This window comes from Oryctolagus cuniculus, chromosome 13 (assembly GCF_964237555.1).
Source record: "Oryctolagus cuniculus chromosome 13, mOryCun1.1, whole genome shotgun sequence".
In the NCBI taxonomy this organism is placed as follows: Eukaryota; Metazoa; Chordata; class Mammalia; order Lagomorpha; family Leporidae; genus Oryctolagus; species Oryctolagus cuniculus.
Genome location: NC_091444.1, coordinates 59626799 through 59649252, shown reverse-complemented (window position 1 = coordinate 59649252; position 22454 = coordinate 59626799). Strand labels below are relative to the sequence as shown.

Here is a 22454-nt window from a genome sequence, read left to right as displayed (position 1 = left end):
TTTACTTGTGCCAAGGGAAAAGAGAACATTTTCATGAAGTTTGTGGCATCTAGGTGAAGTCTAAGAGAATGGATAAAGCTCCAAAGAATAAAAAAGAAAGGGCATTTAATAAGGGTAAATGACTTATGAAAATGCAAAGAAGTAGGAAAGAAATTTTGGCTGAACTTGAGAGTCATTCATTTTGGCTAAAATATCTGCTGCATTTTTAATTTTCATGTTTTCATAAAGAAAATAACCATTACATTAATACCTTAAAATTAAAATGTTTCTACATGGTAAAAAATCTCCCCAAAACAAGTTGAAGGATGATAACAGGAAATGATATTTTCAAGTATATCTCAAAAAATCTAAAGTAGCAACCATTTTAAAAAAAGTTATTACAATTCAAACATTTTCATTTTTATTTATAAGTGACACATAGCAGCTGGTATAATGGTGTAGTAGGTTCAGCCATTGACTGTGAGGTTAATCCACATGGGTGCTCGTTAGAGACCCAACTGTTCCGCTTCTATTCTAGCTCCCTGCTTATGTGCCTATGTAAAGCAGTGGAACATGGCCCTTGTGCTGGGGCTGCTGCACCTAAATGGGAGACCTGAAATACACTCTGGGCTCCTGGCTATGGCTTGGCACGACCCTGTCCATTGGAGCAATTTGGAGAGTGTGTCAGTAGATGGAAGATTCTTTCTCTCTCTCTCTCATTCCCTCTCCTTCTCTCTCCTTCTGTCCTCTTCCTCTCTGAAACTCTGACTTGCCATAAATTTTCTCCCATCCCATTTTAACCTTCTTTTCTCTCCAGCCTCTGGTAATTACCATTCTGCTTTCTATTCTATCCATGTTGTTGGCTGAAGAGTATTCCATTGTGTAAATGTACTACACTTTAACAAAGATTTATTTACTTATTTGAAAGGCAGAAAGAGGGAGAGGCAGTCAGAGGAAACTTCCATCCACTAGTTTACCCCAAATGCCTGAAAAGCTGGGCTCATCCAGGACAAACCCAGGAATGAGGAACCCCATTTACATCTACCACATGGGTGACAGGAACCCGAGTATTTGGCCATCATGCACTGTCTCCCAGGAACATTAGAAGGAAGCTGAATAGGAAGTATAGAGTAGCTGGAACACAAACCAGGAACTTTGATATGGAATGTGGGCATCCCAAGCACTGGCTCTACCTACACCCTGTTCCTGCCTCCACAATTTTTTTTTTCCATTTATCAGTTGATAGACACTTAAGTTGTCTTCATATCTTGGCTATGATGAACAGTATACTAATGAACAGGAGAGTGAGGATCTCTCTTGATTTCATTTGCATTGTATATATACACAGTAGTGTGATTTCTGGATCATGTGGTTGCTTAATTTTTAGTATTTTGACAAATTTCTGGATTGTTAACCTCAATGGTTGTACTAATTTACATTCTCTCCAAAAGTCTGCAAACATTCCATTTCTCCATATCCTTTCTAGAACTTAGCCTTTCTCTTTTTTTATAGCATCCATTCTAACTGAATGAGATGATATGTCACTGTGGTTTTGATTTACATTTCCTTGATGATTAGTGATGTTGAACAGGTTTTCATGTTCTTGGGGGCCATTTGTATGACGTGCTTTGAGAAACGTCTATTTAGAATTAATGCCCAATTAAAAAATTATTTATGAGACAAACATAGAGCAAGAGAGATTAGAGCTCGCTCACTCGCTCTCCCATTTGCTGGTTTTAATCCTAAATGTTTATAATGGCTAGGATTCAGTCAGGCCAAAAATGGAGACAAGAACTCAATCCAGGTCTTTCATTTGGGTTGCTGGAACCCAATTATTTGATCCATCACTGCTGACTCCCAGGGCCTATAGTAGCAAGAAGTTGGAGTGAGGAGCCAGGTACTCCAATGTGAGTTACAACTATATTAACCACTAGGTTAAATGCTTACCTGTTATATTACTCATATTTGCATTGGATTTTTTTCTGTTGAATTGTTTGAAGTCCTCATGTATTCTGTCCATTAACTTGCCATCAGATGCTTGGCTTGCAAACATTTTCTCCCATTTTGTAGGTTGTATATTCTTTTGATTATTACCCTTAATCTTTTTATTTAGTTTAGCTGTTTAGTTTGATAAAATCCATTTGTCATTTCCTTCTTAGTTGGAATCTGATCAAAAATATTCTTGCCCAATTTCCTGGAGCATTTCCTCATCATTTTCAAGATTTTTTCTTATAGTTCTCTAGTTTTAGGTCTTATTTTAGGTATTTAATCCATTTGGAATAAGTTTTGCACATGATGAGAGGTATGGATTTTTAGTAGTTCCCTTTATATTTTTAATTAGTTTTTTTAATAGATTCAATATGGTTCATATATAAAATCCTACAAACAGAATGATATTGCCTTCCACTCTCTGACCCTTCTTCCCTCTCTTTCCCTCCCACCGTCCCTCCTCCTTTTTTTTTTTTTTAGTTTTTGAGATAACACATTTTAAATTTACATTACAGTAAAAAGGCTTAATGCTTTACCAAATAATAAATTTGACAAGGAGAAAACAAAAAGACAAAGTTTTGTGAGACTATAGACAATGGCTATAAAGAATAATTGAATGGTAAAATGACCATTTCATCCAAATATAGTAAATTTTAAAGTGATTACACATCATTCAAACTCTAGTAGTATAACACTCTTAACCATTGGGTTGACAAAAGCATAAAACAAAATTTTACAAAACTATATTTGCAGTAGTACTTATACACATAGGCATTTATTTAACTTTTTTTTTTCTTTTTTTCAATTTTTGCTTTCACATGTAATGGAGAACATGCAATATTTGTCTTTCTGTATCTGGCTTATGTTACTTAATATGATGTTCTTCAGTTGCAACTAATGCAAGTGGTAATGTATGCTAAACTGATCTTCTGTATATAAAGATAATTGAAAATGAATCTTGATGTGAATGGAAGGGGAGAGGGAGTGAATAAGGGGAGGGTTGTGGGTTGGAGGGACGTTATGGGGGGGAAGCCATTGTAATCAATATTCTGTACTTTGGAAATTTATATTCATTAAATAAAAGTTTAAAAAAAAGAAAAAGAAAAATATTATCCTTTTCTAAAGCATGTTGTCCATACCTTTGTCAAGTATCAGTTGGCTGTAGATGTGCGAATTTACTTCTGGAGTTTCTGTTCATTGCCATTGGTCTATGGGTCTATTCTTATGCTGATTCCATATTGTTTTCATTTCTCTAGCATTGTAATATATTTAAAATTCAGATAGTGTCATGTCTATGGATTTGTTTATATATTGTTTTGCTTAAGATTGCTTTGGTTTTTGATAAACTGTAGCTCCATACACATTTTAGTAATTTCTGTGAAAAACATCATTGGTGTTTTGATAGGGATTCATAGCAATTATAAATCACATGTCATAGTATGGATATTTTAATAATACTAATTATTTCATCAGTATGTTAGTTTTTGTTGGTGAGAGCCTTCAATTCTTTGGTTAAAGTTATTCTTAGATGATCCAAGATGGCTGAATAGTGGGATGCCACACTCATCTCAGTCACAGAAAGATAGCAGGGAGCTGACGAAGAGAATTGACAGTGAAGAATGGACAAAATAGAACAGATTGTGGAGCAGCAATGAGGGAGAAGAGACACCCCACTGCCAGCCATTTCTGCATCTGCACAGCTGGGTCCAGGCTGGGAATCATTATTTTCCAAGGGGAACTGAGAGGGGGCTGCAGAGCCCCTCACACTGGGGCTTTGAGAGAGAATTCCAGTCCCCACTGGCTTCAAGTCCAACCTTAGAACTGACGAGGGTCTGGGCAATTACTTTGTTCCTTGAAGTGAGGCCATGTTGCCTTGTACTCCTCCCCCCACCAAAGTTCCAAACTCAACCTGCTGAGGAGGAACGGCAGCTGAACTCTGCCTGAATTGGGGGACAGTGGGCACTTCTGCACTGCTGGAGGGTACTAGGGCTGAGAATGTGGTAGCTTTCAGGGTGGAAGACCTGATCCCCTGTGACTGTGGGAGTTCTGGGCATAGCCCACAGAGCTGAGAGCATTGTGGGTTGTGGTTAGATTCCTTTGTTCCCACCTGGACTGACTGCATGCAGAGTTCCCTGCCTATTAGGGACAGATCTCATGGAAGGGTTAGGGGATACATTGCTGAGTGGTCAATTCTCTATGGTACATGGGGGTGGGATACACTGGCACCATGAACTAACTCTAAACTCTGACTAAGCTTGTTCACCCTGGCATAGGGAAGGGCTGGGGCTGTGAACACCCTAGCTAGCTCCCACATCTCCTTGCCCCACTGACTAGCTAGAGGTGCTCCACATCATCCAACTTGGATATTACTCTGGACTCTTGCCTCAGGCCAGGTCTCCCTGGCCCTACCCACAGACCCCTGGAATGAAAATGTAAGCCTTAGGCACTCCAGGAAGCCCCAGGGACACACTTTCAGGGAGTAAAACCTTCAATATATAAAAACAAACAAAAACATTCTCCAGAGGAGGTAACAACAACAGATTTCCCCAGGTGCACAAAAATCAGTGTAGAGGAGCTGGCATTGTGGCATAGTGGGTAGAGGCAGTGCCTGTGGCAGTGCAATCCCATACGGGGGCTGGTTCAAGTCCCAGCTGCTCCATTTTCCAATCAATCTCCCTGCTAATGCACCTGGTGAAGCAGCTGAGGATGGCCCAAGTGCTTGGGCCCCTGTACCCACATGGGAGATTCAGAAGAAGCTCCTGGCTCATGGCTTTGGATGGGTCCACCTATGGCCATTGTGGCCATCTGGGGAGTAAACCAGCAGGTAGAAGATCCCTCTATCTCTCCCTCTCTCTGTAACTCTGCCTTTCAAATAAATAAATAAACTTGTTTTTAAAAAAGTCAACAGAGGGGCCGGCACTATGGCATAGCGGGTAAGGCTGCTGCCTGTAGTGCTGGCATCCCATATGGGTACTGGTTCTAGTCCTGGCTGCTCCTCTTCCAATCCAGCTCTCTGCTATGGCTCGGAAAACAGTAGAACTCAAGATGTTAGGCCCCTGCACCCATGTGGGAGACCTGGAAGATGCTCCCGGCTCCTGGCTTCAGATCGGAGCAGCTCCAGCTGTTACGGCCGATTGAGGAGTCAACTAACGGATGGAAGACCTCTCTCTCTCTCTCTCTCTGTCTGTCTGTCTCTCTCTCTCTCTCTCTGTAACTCTGACTTGCAAATAAATAAACCTTAAAAAAAAAGTCAACATAGAAACACGAAAAACATGACCAAGGAAGGCAATATGTCTCCTCCAAGGAACACAATTTATTAATGGAATGTGACAGCAACAAAAGAAACTCTAAGTGCTGAAACTTAACAGAAAAGTGATTGCTGTTAAATATAAGAGTGGGAATAAGAGAGGGAAGAGATGTGCAATTCGGGACATGCTCAAGCTGACTTACCTCAAACAGTAGAGTTAGAAACATACCAGGGGATTCCAATTCAATCCCATCGAGTCCCACTAGTCCCAGTGATCAATTTCTGTTCACAATTGATCGTAATGATAGGACTAAGAACCAAAGGGATCACATAAACAAGAATAGTGTCTGCAAATACTAGCTGATAGAATCAAAAAGGGAGAGAATGATCCAACATGGGAAGTGAGATGCACAGCAGACCCATAGAATGGCAAATGTCCTAACAGCACTCTGGCCTCATAATCAGCCCTTAAGGCATGCGGATCCGGCTGAAATGCCCATGAGAGTATTTCAGGCATGGAAAGTCAAGACACTCTAGGGGGAAAAACAAACAAACAAACAAAAAAAAACACCTAAATGAAAGATCTCCACTAGTGAGATCCCAGTGGAAAGAATGGGTCATCAAAGAAGGAGGTACCTTTCTCTGAAGGGAGGAGAGAACTTCCACTTTGACCATGGCCTTGTCTAAAAATGATCAGAGTCAGTGAACTCAGGGGGCTTCCATAGCCTTGGCAGCTCATGACAAGAGCCTAGGGTGATTACTGAGGCCATAAACAAGAGTGTCAATTTTTTAAGTCAACAACAGGAGTCACTGTGCACTTACTCCTCATGTAGGATCTTTGTCCTTAGTGTGTTGTACATTGAGATTTAATGCTATAACTAGTACTCAAACAGTAGTTTTCACTTTATGTTTCTGTGTGGGAGCAAACTGTTGAAATCTTTACTTAATGTATGCTAAACTGATCTTCTGTATATAAAGAGAATCGAAAATGAATCTTGATATGAATGGAAGGGGAGAGGGAATGGGAAAGGGGAGGGTTGCGGGTGGGAGGGACGTTATGGGGGGGGAAGCCATTGTAATCCATAAGCTGTACTTTGGAAATTTAAATTCATTAAATAAAAGTTAAAAAAAAAAAAACATTTAACTAAAAAAAAAAAAAGAAGAAAGTATACAAACACATGGAAATAGAACAACATTCTCCTGAAAAGTAGTGGGTCATGGAATACATCAAAAGGGTTTGAAGATTTCATTTATTTGAGAGGTACAGACAGAGGGAGAGACAGAGAGAGATCTTCCATCCTCCAGTTCACTCCCCAAATGGATGCAACGGCTGAAGCTGAGCCGGTCTATAGCCAGAAGCTTCTTTTGGGGTACAGGGGCCCAAGCATTTGGGCCATCTTCCACTGCTTTCCCAGGTTATTAGCAGAGAGCTGGATTGGAAGAGGGGTAGCTGGGATATGAATCAGCACCCATATGGGATGCTGGCACCACAGGCAGAGGCTTAGCCTACTATGCCACAGTGCTATTCTCCCCTCCCCCACCAAATTTCTTGATTTGGATGAAAATGAAAACATAGCATACCAAAATTTATGGAATTCAGCAAAAGCAGTTTATTAAGAGGAAATTTATAGCAATGAATGCCTACATAAAAAATTGAAAAGATTCCAATTATTTAATAATGCACTTCAAATACATAGAAAAACATTAACTAAGCCCCAAATTAAAAGGAAAGAAATTACAAAGATTAGAGAATAAACAAACTATAAACTAAAAAAACTATAAAAGATCAGTGAAATGAAGAGCAAATTTGTTGGAAAAATATGAATAATCATTAGCCAAACTATCCTAAAAAAAATGGAGAAGACCCACATTAATAAAATGAGAAATGAAAAAGATTTTACTACTGATACCACAGATACACAGGGTAATTAGGAATTATTACAGCCATAAGCCAACAAATTGGAAAATCTAGAAGAGATGAATAGATTTCTGGATAAATATAATTTGCCACAATTGAGGCAGATAGACACAGAAAACATTGAGTGGATCAGTAACCAACACTGAAATTGATTCAGTAATAAAGAGCCCCCCAACAAAGAAAAGCCCAGTACTGGATGGATTCTCTGCTAAATTGTAGCAAACTTTTAAGGAAGAAATAATCCCAATTCTAATTAAACTATTCAAAACAATTGAAATGGAGGCACAGAATTACCCTAATTTGAAAACCAGAGAAAAACAAAGAGAACTATAGATCAATATCCCTGATGAGCATAGATGTAAAAATCCTCAACAAAGTACTAGTGAATTGAACCTCAAATAAATCAAAAACATTATCCATTCAGACAAACTAGGATTGATTCAGACCAAGAAGGATACAGAAATGGTTCAAAATCCAAATCTAAAACATGAAACCATCAAATTAGTAGCAGAAAACATAAGAGAATGCTGCAAGATATTGGCCTAGGCAAAGATTTCTTGTATAAGACCCCAAAAACACAGGCAATACAATTAAAAAATGGACAAATGAGATGACATCAAGCCAAGAAACTTGCAAAGTGAAGAAAACAACAAAGTGAAAAGACAATCAACAGGCCGGCATTGTAGTGTATGGGAAAAACAGCTGCCTGTGATGCAGGCGTCTGATTCAAGACCTGGCTGCTCCACTTCTGATCCAACTCCCTGCTAATGTGTCTGGGAAAGCAGTAGAGGATGACTCCCGTGCTCAGGCTCCTGCACCAACTGGCAGACCCAAAATAAGCTCCTGATTCTTGGCTTCAGCCTGCCCCAGCCCAGACTGTTGTGGCCATTTGGGGAATGAGCCACCAAATCTCTCTCTCTCTCTCTCTCTCTCTCTCTCTGTAATTGATTTTCAAATAAACAAATAAATCATTCTTAAAATAAACCAAAAAATCTAGAAAGGCAACCAGAAGAATGGAGGAAAATAGTTGCAAACTATGCATCCAATAAAGGATTAATAGTCACAATATGTAAGGAGCTGAAGAAACTAGACAATGACAAAACAAACAATCCAGTTAAGAAAGGGGCAGAGGATATAAATAGGCATTTTTCAAATGATGAAATGGCCAACAAGCACATGAAAAGATGCTCAGGATCACTAGCCATCAGGGAAGTGCAAATAAAACCACAATGAAGTATTACCCTAGTTGAAATGGCTATCATCTAAAAATAAAATAAGAAATGCTGATAAGGATATAGAAAAAAGGGTACCATGATTTACTTGGTGAGAATGCAAACTGGTATACCCATTATGGAAGGTGGTATGGGAATTCCTTAGAAAACTAAAAAATTTTTACCTTATGACCAAGGTATTTCATTCTGGGACTACATCCAAAGGAAATAAAAGCAGAACATAAGAGTTATCTGTACTCTGGTGTTTATAGCAACTCAATTCACAATAGCCAAGATATGAAATCAACCCAGATGTCCATCAACTGATGACTGGATAAGGAAAACGCAATGGCATTTTACCCAAGCATAAAAAGAGAAATAAATCCTGATATTTATAACAAAATAGATACAACTAGAGATTACATGAAATAAGTTAGATCCAAAAGACAGATATCACTTGTTTCTCTTACTGTAATTAATATGTATTGAGAGTGTAAAAATTGTGTGGATGTGATATCACCCATTATAGATATGGGACGCTCCCTGGTGGTCTAGTGGTTAGGATTCGGCGCTCTCATCAAATCAGACAATGTGAACGACAGTTTACTTATTTCACAGGATTTGTTAAAAAGAAAAAGTTGGAGAGGGAATAGAGTGAGATCTCTTGGTGAAGTAATGATGCTTTTTTCTGAATTTGGGTGGGTGATATAAGTATCCCCAGATTTCAAACTCATTTATCTCTACACTTCTAGGCAATTCTTGGTATGTATACTGTTCTTCAATAAAATGTATAGAATTTTATTACTTATTTTAAAGCTTATAGAAATGGAATTTTTCTCTTGAACTCTTGATCAGATAGTTATTTGTTGCATTTTATAGTGCTATGATTTTTGAACATTGGTTTCATATTCTATATCCTCCCTGAATTTGTTTATTCATTCTGAATTCTTTTTTTTTTTTTTTTTTTTTTGGTGCAGGCAGGATCTTTGGAGTTTTCCCCATGCAATATCATATCATACGCAAACAATGCAATTTTCCATCCCCATTTTCAATGTTAATGTCCAGAGAGAGGGAAGTAAGAGAGAGAGAGAGTAAGAGTGAGAGAAAGAGAATGAGAGAATGAGATTGTTCTATCTCGAATTCATTCTCCAAATGCCTTACCAGCCAGGGCTGCATGAGGCTGAACCAGGAGCCAGGAACTCCAGCCTGGTTCCCCAAATGGGTGGTTGGAGCTCAAGAACTCGGGCCATCTGTTGCCTTCCCATGTGCATTAGCAGAAAGCTGGATCAGAAACAGTAGTAAGAATTCAAACCAGCACTCTGATAGGGTTGCTGGCATTGCAAGCAATGGTTTCCCAGCTCTGCCACAATGCCAGTCCTTGTTGAATTATCCTTATTTCCCTGGAATAAATCCCACTTGATAATGGTGAATAATCTCTAAATGTGCTGTTGTTGAATCTGTTCTGGTGGTATTTGGTTGAGGATTTCTGTATTTATACTCAAAGATACTAGATGGCAGTTATTTTCCTTCTTGCATCATTTTCTGGTTTTGGTATCAGCATACTACTGTCTTTATGGAATGAGTTTGGAATAATTCCCTCTTCTAGTGTTTAGAATAATTTAAGCACAGTGAATATTGTTTTGTAAATGTTTGATATAATTCAGCAGTGAGATCAGTGAGCTTTGGAGTTTTCTTTAATGGGAAACTTTTTATACGGATTCAATCTTATTGCTTGTTAATGGTCTGTTTAGGTATTCGATTTACTCACAGTTGAATATTGGTAAGTTGTATATGTCTAGCAGTTCGTCTGTTTAACTGATTAAATATTTTGGTGAATGATGATTTATATCAGTCTCTGACATTTCTTTGTACTTTTGGGGTGTAAAAATTTTTCATTTTTGATCTTTTAGTCTAGCTAAGAGTTGAATATTTAAAAATCTTCATTTCATTGCTTTTTAGCTCTTTATTTTTGATATTTTTAAGTCTTTTATTTATGCTTTGAGTTTTATTATTTCATTTCTTCTATGTCTTTAGTTTTGTTATTTTCCCATGTTATGGAATTATAGTTATATGCTACATATTTGAGATTTTTGTGCCTTTGATCTAGTCATTGATTAATATGACCCACACTTTTTGTGCTGCTTTGGATATGTCCAATAGATTTTGGTAAAATGTATTTGATTTTTTAGTTGTTTCATGAAAATTTTAAGTATACTTTATAATTTCTTCATTTATTTTCAGGAATATATTTAATTTCCACATATTTATGTCGCTCCCCCATTCGCGGAGGAACGACACAGGACCCTGCACTGTTCTTTCTGCCCGGCTCTTCCCGGGTTAGCTGCTGGTCCCTCACTCGCGGAGGAATGACGCCGTCCCAGGTTAGCTGCCAGCCCCTCCACCTCCGTGGAGGGGTGGCACCCCCGCTGCTTTCCCCCGCTTCCGCGGAGGAGCGGCACACCGCCGGCTGGCTCTCTCGCGGGCTGCTCAGATGTTCCTCAGGTGTTCCTGGTGCATGTTGTCTCTCTCCTCCTTTATAGTCCTCTTCCACCAATCCATGCTCTGCTGCCCACACGCCGAGCACGCTGCTCTCCCCCAATCAGGAACAGGATCACCTCCTGCAGTTTATTGGTCGAACTGGAGGCAGCTGCGTAGAAGTTGTTTGGTCTCTCTCTCAGCGCCATATTGTGGGAGATCAGATGCATAGAATAAGTCTTAATTCCAGTAACTTAGTCTAGTCTCAGTTGCTCCCCACATATTTATATAGTTTCAAATGCATTTATTATTATTGATTTCTAGTTTTATTGCCTCATAGTCAGAAAATATGTTTGATAGAACTTCGGATTTGCTATATGAGCAACCATATGATTTAGCCTGGAAAATGCTCCATGAGTTACTGGAAAGAATATGAATTCTATAGCTGTTAGAGGGAATGTTCTATAGATGTCTGATAGACATATTTGACTAAGGTAGCAGTGAACTGTGCTGTTCATTTGTTGATTTTCTGTCTGAATGATCTATCCATTTCTGAAAGTTGGGTGTTAAAGTCCTTAAGTATTATTGTATTTGAGTCTATATCTCTTGATAAATTAATATTTGCTATATATTTGGGTCTCTGATATTGAGAACATATATATTTGCAAGTGTTATTTTCTCTTGCTGAATTGAAGTCTTTATCATTCTTTAAAGACTTTCTTTGTTTCTTTAATTCTTTTTTATTTAAAAATCCATTTTATATGATAGCAATATGGCTGACCTTGCTTAGCTTCATTTGCATGAAATATTGTATTCTGTCATTTTCAACTTACATGTGTCTTCAGAGGTGAAATGAGTTTTTGTAAGTATATTCAGTTAATAAAATCCCTTTTTTAAAAAAATACATTTAGTTTCTCTGTCTTTATGTTAGAAAATTTAAACTACAGTAAAGGTAATTATTGTTACATAAAGTCCTTTTTTTAAACTTTTATTTAATGAATGTAAATTTCCAAAGTACAGCTTATGGATTACAATGGCTTCCCCCCCATAATGTCCCTCCCACCTGCAACCCTCCCCTTTCCCACTCCCTCTCCCCTTCCATTCATATCAAGATTCATTTTTGATTCTCTTTATATACAGAAGATCCGTTTAGCATACATTGAGTAAAGATTCCAATAGTTTGCTCCCACACAGAAACATAAAGTGAAAAATACTGTTTGAGTACTAGTTATAGCATTAAATCTCAATGTACAGCACACTAAGGACAAAGATCCTACATGAGGAGTAAGTGCACAGTGACTCCTGTTGTTGACTTAACAAATTGACACTCTTGTTTATGGCCTCAGTAATCACCCTAGGCTCTTGTCATGAGCTGCCAAGGCTATGGAAGCCCCCTGAGTTCACTGACTCTGATCATATGTAGACAAGGCCATGGTCAAAGTGGAAGTTCTCTCCTCCCTTCAGAGAAAGGTACCTCCTTCTATGATGACCCATTCTTTCCACTGGGATCTCACTCATGGAGATCTTTCATTTAGGTTTTTTTTTTTTTTTTCCCCCAGAGTGTCTTGACTTTCCATGCCTGAAATACTCTCATGGGCATTTCAGCCGGATCCGCATGCCTTAAGGGCTGATTATGAGGCCAGAGTGCTGTTTAGGACATCTGCCATTCTATGGGTCTGCTGTGTATCTCACTTCCCATGTTGGATCGTTCTCTCCCTTTTTTATTCTATCAGTTAATATTTGCAGACACTATTCTTGTTTATGTGATCTCTTTGGTTCTTAGTCCTATCATTACGATCAATTGTGAACAGAAATTGATCACTGGGACTAGTGAGATGGCATTGGTATATGCCACCTTGATGGGATTGAATTGGAGTCCCCTGGTATGTTTCTAACTCTACCGTTTGAGATAAGTCAGCTTCAGCACGTCCCGAATTACATAAAGTCTTATTAGTGCCATTTTGATATCCAATTCCTAATTTTATTGTAGTTCCTTCTTTTTTCCCTCTTTTATAATATTCCTTTGAGGATAATTGTTTTTTTTTTTTTTTTTTTTTTTCTAGTAGTGTTCTTGTATTCCTTGCTTACTATGGCTAGTCTATCATAGATTTTTGCTTTTTGGTTACAATGAGATTTACAAATATCTTTTTGTTACAATAAGCTATTTTGAAATGATAGCACTTTAACATTGATTATAATGATATGGAAAGAAACAAGAAGAGATAGAAATGGTATTAAAGAAATCTAAACTTGAACTCCATTGCCCACACATTCTGAATTTTTGATGTCTCATTTTACTTTTTTCTATAGTGCCTGTTTCTCCACATTTTAATGTATTTCTTATTTTAAAAATTTGTTTTTCATGCTAAAGATGTTTTTATATCACGTTTATACTATTAGAGCACCCTGAATTTGCATAGCTGCTTTCCAGAATGTTGTCTACATTCTGATATTGTATTATTACTCATTACCATCATTTTCAGTGTAATGAAAAAAAAGTTAAATTTCTTGAAAGCAAGACTGGTGGTGATAAATTCTCAACTTGGGTCTGAAGATGTCTTGATCTCTCCTCAATCTAAATAACAGTTTTGCATTCTTTGTTGGAGGTTTGTTTTTGGTTTTCCCCACTTTGATAGTGTGCAAGTGTCATCCCAATGTGTTCTGGCCTCTGAGGTTTCTGCTAAAAATCTGTCATCAAGCAGAATGCACACCTTTATACTGCTTGTTTCTTTTCTCTTACAACTTTGAGAATCTTCTTTTTAACTCTGGAGAACTTGATTATACCATGGCTCATGCTGGATTTGGTTGAGTTGAATCTTACTGGTGATATTTGACATACCTGATTAGTTGTATCTTTCTCTGGGTTCTGGAAATTTTCTGTTACATAAATATCCTGTCCATCCCTTTGGCACTCTAAAAACCTTCTTGAACCAGAATAATTCAGGTATTTTCCCTTTTCATGCTATCCAAAAGTTTCCAAAAGCCTTCCTCATTCCGTGTGATTTTTTTCCTACTCTATTTTCACATGATCTGTTGAGTTCACTAATTCTTTCTTTATTTTATCTATTCTGCTATTGATGGCTTCTGTTTCATTTTCCTTAGTGTATTTTTACTTTGAGGATTTCTATTTTATTTTCAAAATATCTCCCATCTCTCTAGCAATCCCTGTTATAGATCTAAATTATTTCTCCAATTTTAGTATGTGTGCTGTTAAAGTGAAGGCTTAAAAAGCATCCACCTGTCCAAGCAGGCTAGCACTAACTCTGTGTCACATCTGGGTCTCATATTCACCAGGTGCTGTGAATGCATAGTAGACCCTCATGTGCAACTCTAGGAATACACACTAGGCCCTTGCCAGGTTGGTGGTAATACACACCAAAGCATGTTCCAACAAGTTACAGTTGTCTGCCTAATGCCTGGTCAAGTTTAGACACTCTGTCTTCATTTTCCTGAGTTAATGCATTTGAACTTGGTTAGTTGTTGGGTCTCATAGAAATGGGCCCAATGCTGAGCCTCAAGGTAAACTCCCAAGTGCATTTTATTGGTCAGCAACTAGAGTCTCACTCTACTGTCTGCTAGTGTTTTGCCAACAGTTATGGAAGTGGTTCTGGTAACCACTTGGTTAACTAGGGGCCAAAGTCTTACTCAGCAGGGGCCATGAATCTCTGGCACTGGGTTTCAAGCCTATGATGTGGACTCACTTCCCTCTGCCTTCTGTAAGTGGGGGTGGGGGTTAAGACTTTTACTTCTATGCTGTGCTACCTGAAGTTTGGGGATGTCTTCTTTGTTCGGTTTGTTTTTCTTCTTCTTATACTAAAACCAGGCATTGTGATCTCTCCTCTGCTTCGATAGCTTTTGTGAAGGTGATTTGCTGTTCAAATTGGTCTATCTGTGAAGAAAGGATTGCAGGAGCGAGCGGCAACTCAGCTGACACTGATTTACTCCTCAAGCTTTTATAGAACTTTTGGAAACCACGCTGAGAGCTGAAGCTGGAAGAGGGACTTGGGTTCAGAGAGTAGAGGATCTTAACTGTTTGATCAAAGGTTTACTTAGAGTAACAAATGAGCAGCAAGGGGTGTTACTGAAGCTTCAGATCATGGAGTAAAGTGAACGTGGCTGACTGAGTGTACTTCATCTAATGGTGGTACACTGTGAGGAGTCAGATGGGTTAATAGGTAGTCAGGGTGGTCCCCATAGAATTTGGGATGTAAAATATTTACTTCCTCTCCAAAAATATTATCTTTAGCAAGAACAAACAGGCTGCCCTCCTTCCTTCAGAGTCTCCAAATTTACCATGAAAATAGCAAGGGAGCTCTTCCTGAGCTCACAGCTTATTGTGAAAACAAGTCACCTATCCCACCCTTCAGGATGGTTTTTTGAGCAGGTCAGACATGATGGAGAATTGTAAATCAGGTCCTTTTGGTTTTGTCCTGGCTTGGTAACTGAATTCTAATCTGTTGTATTTTTTCTTTTCTTTTGAAATTGTATTTAAAGCACCCCAGTGCTATAAGGCTTTTGGGTTTTTTTTTCCTCTCTTGGAATCCCCCCTTTAGAAATTGTGATTACATGTGAGACAAAGTACTGAGGTGATAAAACTTTCTCCACCACCATTTTCCTTTAACAGTATCAATAGATTGGTATCTGGAGGAGCCATTAAACCATGGGCTTGTACTTGGTCCTATGTGAAGGTGAGAAGGGGCTCATTGGCAAAACATAAAGGAATGGCAATGTGTGTACCTGCATGTGTTTAACAGAGGGTTCTTAAAACTATAGGAAATAAATTATTTTTAATATAAGTGACTTTTATGTCATGTTACATATTCGGTTTTAGAGATGAGGACATAAATATCTTTGTGGTGGGGAGGGGAGCATTTTTGTATATGCCACTTAGAATTCTTACTGATTGGGCTGGAAATCTGCATTTTGTAATGTCTCCAGGTGAGCCTGTATAAATTTAGAGGTCTAAAAATTGTTTGAGAAGTTGTTAGCTTTTAATGCCAGGCTTGTGGTCTGTTTGGCAATATAATTCTCTGTAAAGTTCAGGAGATTTTTCTCCCTATGTGCTTCCAATGTGCTCTATGTGCCATGATCCATAATCAAATTCCCTTTTTAGAAATATATTGTGTGTCTCCTTTATTTTTCCAATATCCCTCTATCTTTGCCTGTCTGTTTCTTGCCCTACTGGTAGCTACATTAAAGGAAAGCCTGAAACACAGGCTTGGATGGACAGGAAGCAGCCTTAACTCCTACAGCTTGGAAATCAGAAGTACTTGGTTTTCAAGCTGTATAAGGCTCCAAATATCTCTACTCTTTGTCTTTCCATATTCTCAATGTCCCCAAACATTAAAATGATTGCTTGACCTTGCATTACATGCATTTTTACTGAAAACAGAAAGTAAAACAAATGCTATGATACTTCATAACCTCTTCTTCCAGAGGCACAAGTAGTCAGTCTTCCTTGCAAATTAGTACAGGTGACTGTTTTACTAAGTGTTAGACCAAGCTTTGTTAACTCTTCAGAGCTTGATATCCATTCCCACATTTCCAGTTACTTAAAAAGTACACAATGTCTCCTGATCTTATTTTTAGCAGAGTCTTTCTTCAAGACACATATTTCTCTATTAAATAGCATAGGCAAGACTGGAGCAGTAAATATTCCTATGATTTGTATGTTGCTTATTGCAATAGGAATTTGTTGTTGACAGTGGTCTAATGCAGGTGCTTTAGAAACCTATATCATATCCACTTTCAAATCCATCATTATTTAAATCCTCACACTGGTCTCCATCTAACCTGTAGAAAGCAAAAAGAACAAGGGAAAGATGCACAAAATGACAAAGGCATTCTATTGAAGAGAGCTCAGTGACATGAGTTATATCTCACTCCTAATTTAAGTTGAGGCAGGTACAGCTAATATATCCATATCCAGAGTTAGAAGAAATAGATTTGTGTTTTCATTTTGCACTAACAGTCTAGCATACCACCAAATGACTGTTTACAGGATTTCATTTACATTGTTTGTTGCAACTTGTGAATAAATAAAAACCCTGACTCTGCCAATGCAAATCTATTTGTATACATTTCATACAATCTCAAATAGTAAATCTGCTTTAAGGTTTTAAGAATTTGTGTATTTGTTTTGGAATCTCATTTCAAAAAATACTGAAGGGGAAATTATCTTTCCAGGGCTGTTCTCAGAAGCATACTTTTCCATTCTTACAGTCCCACAACCACTATCCACTTTTACACTGTGTGTAGAACAACAGATTTTATGAGTTAAAATCCAGAGTTCTGAGACCCACTGGAACTTTCAGAAAAACAGTGACAACACATCTCTAATTATAAAGGGTCACTCCTATCTTTCCAGGCCTAGCTAATCCCAAATTGTTGCAGTGTAGACTTAGGAATTGTAAATGTGTTTGGAATACCATCAGGTCTCTGCTTTCACCCTTTGTCTAATTGTGTTGAATCAACTATTTCTCTGCACACTATTGATTCCTTATGACTGTTGTAACAAATCATCACAAACTTGACTATTGACATTCTCACAGTCTGGAGGCCAGAACTTTGAAATCAGTTATCACTGGGCTACAAGCAGGTGTTAGCAGGCTTCCCTCCTCCAAAGCTCACAAGAGAATCTGTTCCTTGTTTCTTCCCATTGTGGTGATTTCTAGCATGCCTTGTTTTCTAACACAGTCCAGTCTTAACTTCTCTCTGCTTGGTTTCTACATCCTCTCTGGAGGACAGGGGAACACATGCTCCTTATGCTGGCATTTCAGGTTATGTGCCACTTCAGTCCCATCAGCCTCTGTCTTCACATTGCCATGTCTTCTGCTGTATGCAAATTTTAGCCTGGTTCTTGCATATAAGGTGACTTTTGTTTTTTTGTGTGTGTATGTGATTTTTTAAAATTTATATAAGGTGAACAAATTTCATATATACAGATTTAGGAACATAGTGATACATCCTACCCTACCTTCCTTGTATTTTCTTTTAATTTTTCCAATGACATACTTTACGGTCATTGTATAATGACAGGATTAACCCTCTACTAAGTAATGAATTCAACAAATAGTAGGAAAAAAAATGTTCTTCAAGAGTATATACAAGGGCTGTCAAGAATAATCAGATTTCAAAATATCAATTTCTCATATACTTTTTTGTGCTCTGTATATTAGTTTTTACAAATCAGGGAAAACACAGGTATTTGTGTTTTGGGGACTGGTTTATTTCACTGAGCATAATTGTTTCCAGTTGTATCCATTTTGCTGCAAAGGACAGGATTTAATTCTGGTTTATGGCTGAGTAGTATTTCATAGTGAATGTATACCACATTTTCTTTATCCAGTCATCAGTTGATGGACATCTGGGTTGATTCCATATCTTGGCTATTGTGAATTGAGCTGGAATAAACACATGAGGTACAGATAACTCTTTCATAAGCTGATTTCATGTCCTTTAGGTAAATTCCCAGGAATGAGATGGCTTGGCCCTATGGTATGTCTATATTAGCATTTCTGAGGTGTCTCCATACTGTCTTCCATTATAGTTGTACTAATTTCCATTCCCACCAACAGTGGATTAGGTTCCTTTTTACCCACATCTCACCAGCATTGATTATTTTCTGATTTTTAGATGATAGCCTTTCTGACTGGTGCGAGGTAAAAGCCCATTGTAGTTTTGATTTGCGTTTCTCTGACGGCTAATGATTGAGCATTTTTTCACGTGTCTGTTGACCACTTGGATTTCCTCTTATGAAAAATGTTTGTTCGAGCCCCTGGCCAATTTCTTAAACTGATAGCTTGTTTTGTTGTTTAGTTTCTTGAGCTCTTGATCAGTCACACTTTGGATAGCATTTAGATCCCACTCAGATAATCTAGGCCGACCTCTCCAACTGAAGGTTCTCAACATAACCACATCATCATGGACCTTTATTTCCCAATAAGATAACATATATAGGTTGAGAATTAGGATCCAGTACCTTTTGGGAGACCATTACACATAAACTCAATGTCAAATATTTATTTCAGAGAAACCTGAACCTGAGAGACTATGAGAAGACCAGTTGGTATGGGTACACATGGGCTATGTTTACAAATTAAGATGCTTTTCATGTGCCCACTGTAATTTATCACCAGAGACTGGGGAAAGAACAAGCCATCTGACTTTAGTGTTTATTTTTATCATATGTAAGCAATGTTAAATTCACATGAACCAAGTTATATTATGATTCATTTTAATCCAAAGCTTACGAAAATGAAGATATAATTAAATATCAGTAAAACACTGGCTTTCTGACATAAATTTATGTATTATAGGCTCTAATAAATGGTTGCCTATTCTGTTTTCAGCTGAAGATCATACAACTCAAAGGGATTCCTAAAATGCTTTCTAATTCCTTAATTTAATAGATAAAATAGCCTCCACAAGAGTAAGCTTTTTGTTATGATTTATTTATTTATTTGAAAGTCAGAGTTACACAGAGAGAGAAGGAGAGGCAGAGACAGAGAGAGAAAGAGAGGCAGAGACAGAGAGAGAGAGGTCTTCCATGCAGTGCCAAGGCCCAGGCACTTGGGCCATCTTCCACTGCTTTCCCAGGCCATAGCAGGGAGCTGGATCAGAAGTAGAGCAGCCAGGACTCAAACCAGAGCCCATATGCAGCACTGGCACTGCAGGCAGTGGTTTTACCTGCTATGCCACAGCGTGGGCCCCAAGGGTAAACTTTTTGCCAAAGTTGCCAAAATAATTTGTAGAACTGCTTTACTTTTTCACTTTTGCCTCTTGGTTAGTGCATGACTTTTAGACCAACTGCTATGATCATTTTCTTTGCTGTTAGAGTTGCAATGTACCATTCTAGATAATTACTTATTTCTAATATAGATAGGAAGGTCTAGATATTTCAATTTTCTTATTCATATTTGGACATAAAATAACTTTCCCCAAAATCTACTTTAAAAGCCAATGACCACGTCGAAGGAGAAGCTGGGGGCAGTCACTACCATGTGAAACACTCTTTTCACTAGAACATCATTACCTACTTTACAAGCCTGAATTATAAAGTAAATTAAGACAAACAGGGAATATGCCACTTAACTAATTATGAGAAAGGATTTATGATATTATATAGCTGGATAATTTATTATAATGGCCTTTAAAATATTTCTTTCCTTATGTTCTATTACTTTAAATATGTTACTCCCTGGTAGTAATTTCTTGGCACAGAAACGTGAGGAACAACATTACTTGTGAGGCTTCATTTGGAAACTAATACACAGGTAGAAGTTAAATACAAAAATAGAACAACCCATGACACACAGTTCATTTCTTTTCCAGTATTTACAGGTTTGCAATGCATTCAAGCATCAGAAACACTTACCAATTCAACTTGCCAATTAGAATAAAATGAAATTACAGCAGGACTTTGGATAATAAGTGAATAAATGATATGCTGGATTCTTTGTCTGTGTGACTAGGCAGTTAACAAGGAAAGCCATTCTAAACCTGGTTTGTAGCATTTTCCTCCTAAGGAAAATATATGTAGTCTTAATGTAGGTTAGTAATTAAGAGCATGATTTCTAGGAATAGTTGAATTCTAATCCTGTTTCTACCATATATAGGTTTGTGGGTCACAACTATTCAATTCTACCATTGTGATACAAAAGCATCATAGATGAAACATAAATCAATGGGCTTGGTATATTGCAGGAAACTTTATTAGTAAAACAGGTGGCTAACCCATACACCCTTGCAGTATGCATCCATCATATAGTCCTCCCAACTCTCTGAACTTCAGAATGCTTGACAGCTGCTAATGTCCCATTCTTTCATGGAAATGTCCTCATGCAGGTCCTTAATGAAAAATGAGATTTTCAAAAGGATGCATACTCAGGCAATTTCTGGGATATATAATTTATCTGTAATTTAATTATAGGGTTCTGGTAAGACTGAATCTATCCATATGGAATGCATGGGTACTCATTAGAAGGGAAGTGCAGGGGCCTTGCATGCCCCCTATAACTGCCAACATAAAGCTTACTCACCTTTGCTAGCCTAACAGATATGCAATAGTATATGTTAGGAAAAGAGGCACAGAATAGAGAGCAGGCAGGAATATGAATCTACAGCCAGACCGAATTTATTCAGAGAAAATGAGTCCACAGAGCTTGGTGACCAACTGCCCACATGCACATTGATGAAACACACAACAAGAGGCCCCAGGGGATGGGTCTTTTTCTATCTTAGGAGGCCTAGGGGCAGGGGTAGGAGCAGCAGGTAGAGGTGAATTTCTACATACAGATGATTTATGTGGGTGCCAGCCTCTGAACTTGGGGAAGAATGAATGGGTAATGTTCAAAGACAACAGCATGTGAGACTGAATTGATATTCAAGGGAAGGAATAAATTTCAATATTATCTCTCTTTGGGGCAATGAGCAAGAATGGCCAAGGCTTATGTCTTTGTTCAGTCAATCCTGACTCTGAGTATAGATAAGGAGATGAGCGCTGATTTCTTTTTGGCTACTTCCTGCTGATACAGGGCATAGACCTGGTGTGAGGATTTGAGTGAGGGCCATTTGATTAAAAGAGAATAGAAGTTTTGTGTTGCTCTTGCAAGATGGCTTGAGATATAGCAGTTATTCTTTCCTGAATGAACCTTTGGAATAAGTTAATTATACATGGCAGAAAATGGAGCACTATGAAGATGTTGCCCATGGTGCATTAGTGTGTCTTTTTATACATTTGACCCCATCTCCTACCACACCTGGTTTATTCATGTGAAAACAACATTCTTCACCTAAAAAGAGACAAAGTCATCCTCTCTCCACTGTGAGGGGGTATAGTGCTCAGTGGTTCAGGAGAACTAATGTTGTCAATGAATCCTCCTGATCCTGGAGGTGAGATAGTTGCTCTGCTAGGTTATTTATGTTTTCTTTGAGACTGAGAGAGAAACCTTCAATTTTATTTGCCTTGTCCACTGAAATGACTCATCCCGTCATTCCTCATCTGATTCCTATCAAGATACTCAGCAGAGTATCAAGGGGGTGACCTGGTGGGTTATAGGAACAGGAGGGAGATTGATCTAGGGTAGAGGTCAAAGGGGGAAATAGGAAGCTGAGTGGACAGGTCCTTGTCCAGCTGGTGGGGAGGCATATGTATGCCTGAGAACGCCCTTTTTCTGGTCCTAGACATGCAACCAGGTAGTAAGAGATGAGTAAACGCCATTGCAGCCATATTCATTGGGTGTGAGTAGTAGTAGCAGCTAATGGGGGGTGGGTCTGGGAGAGTGACAGCTAGGTTACAGGTGTTGAGGGCAAGGAACTCACATTATGGTAAGAAGGAAAGGAAGCTTGTATGATGCAGAAAGGGGCTTCGCTGATTAGTGAGGCTACAGCAAAAATGCCTTGACCAGGTAGAGCAGGTGCATCTTCTGGTTTTATTTCCCTGTATAATACTGGTGTTCCTTCCTCTAGCCATGCTGGTGTTTTTTCCTGGGAGGTCCAGAAGAGATATATGTCCTGGGGTTCTGCTAAGAGGGTTTTCTGGTCCTTATAATATGAACAAGGCCATGGGCAGTTTCCCAGAGCTGGGTGGCAGTGGGGAGGGCTTGCCAGCCCTTAGGGGAGAAGTGTTGAAGAT

The 22454-nt window shown here is 38.4% G+C and overlaps 1 long non-coding RNA gene across 2 annotated transcripts in view; it reads left to right on the top strand.

Moving 5' to 3' along the window:
* Positions 1-22454, top strand: part of LOC103350916 (uncharacterized) — a 234390-nt gene that overhangs the window by 160420 nt on the left and 51516 nt on the right. The window lies entirely within an intron of this gene.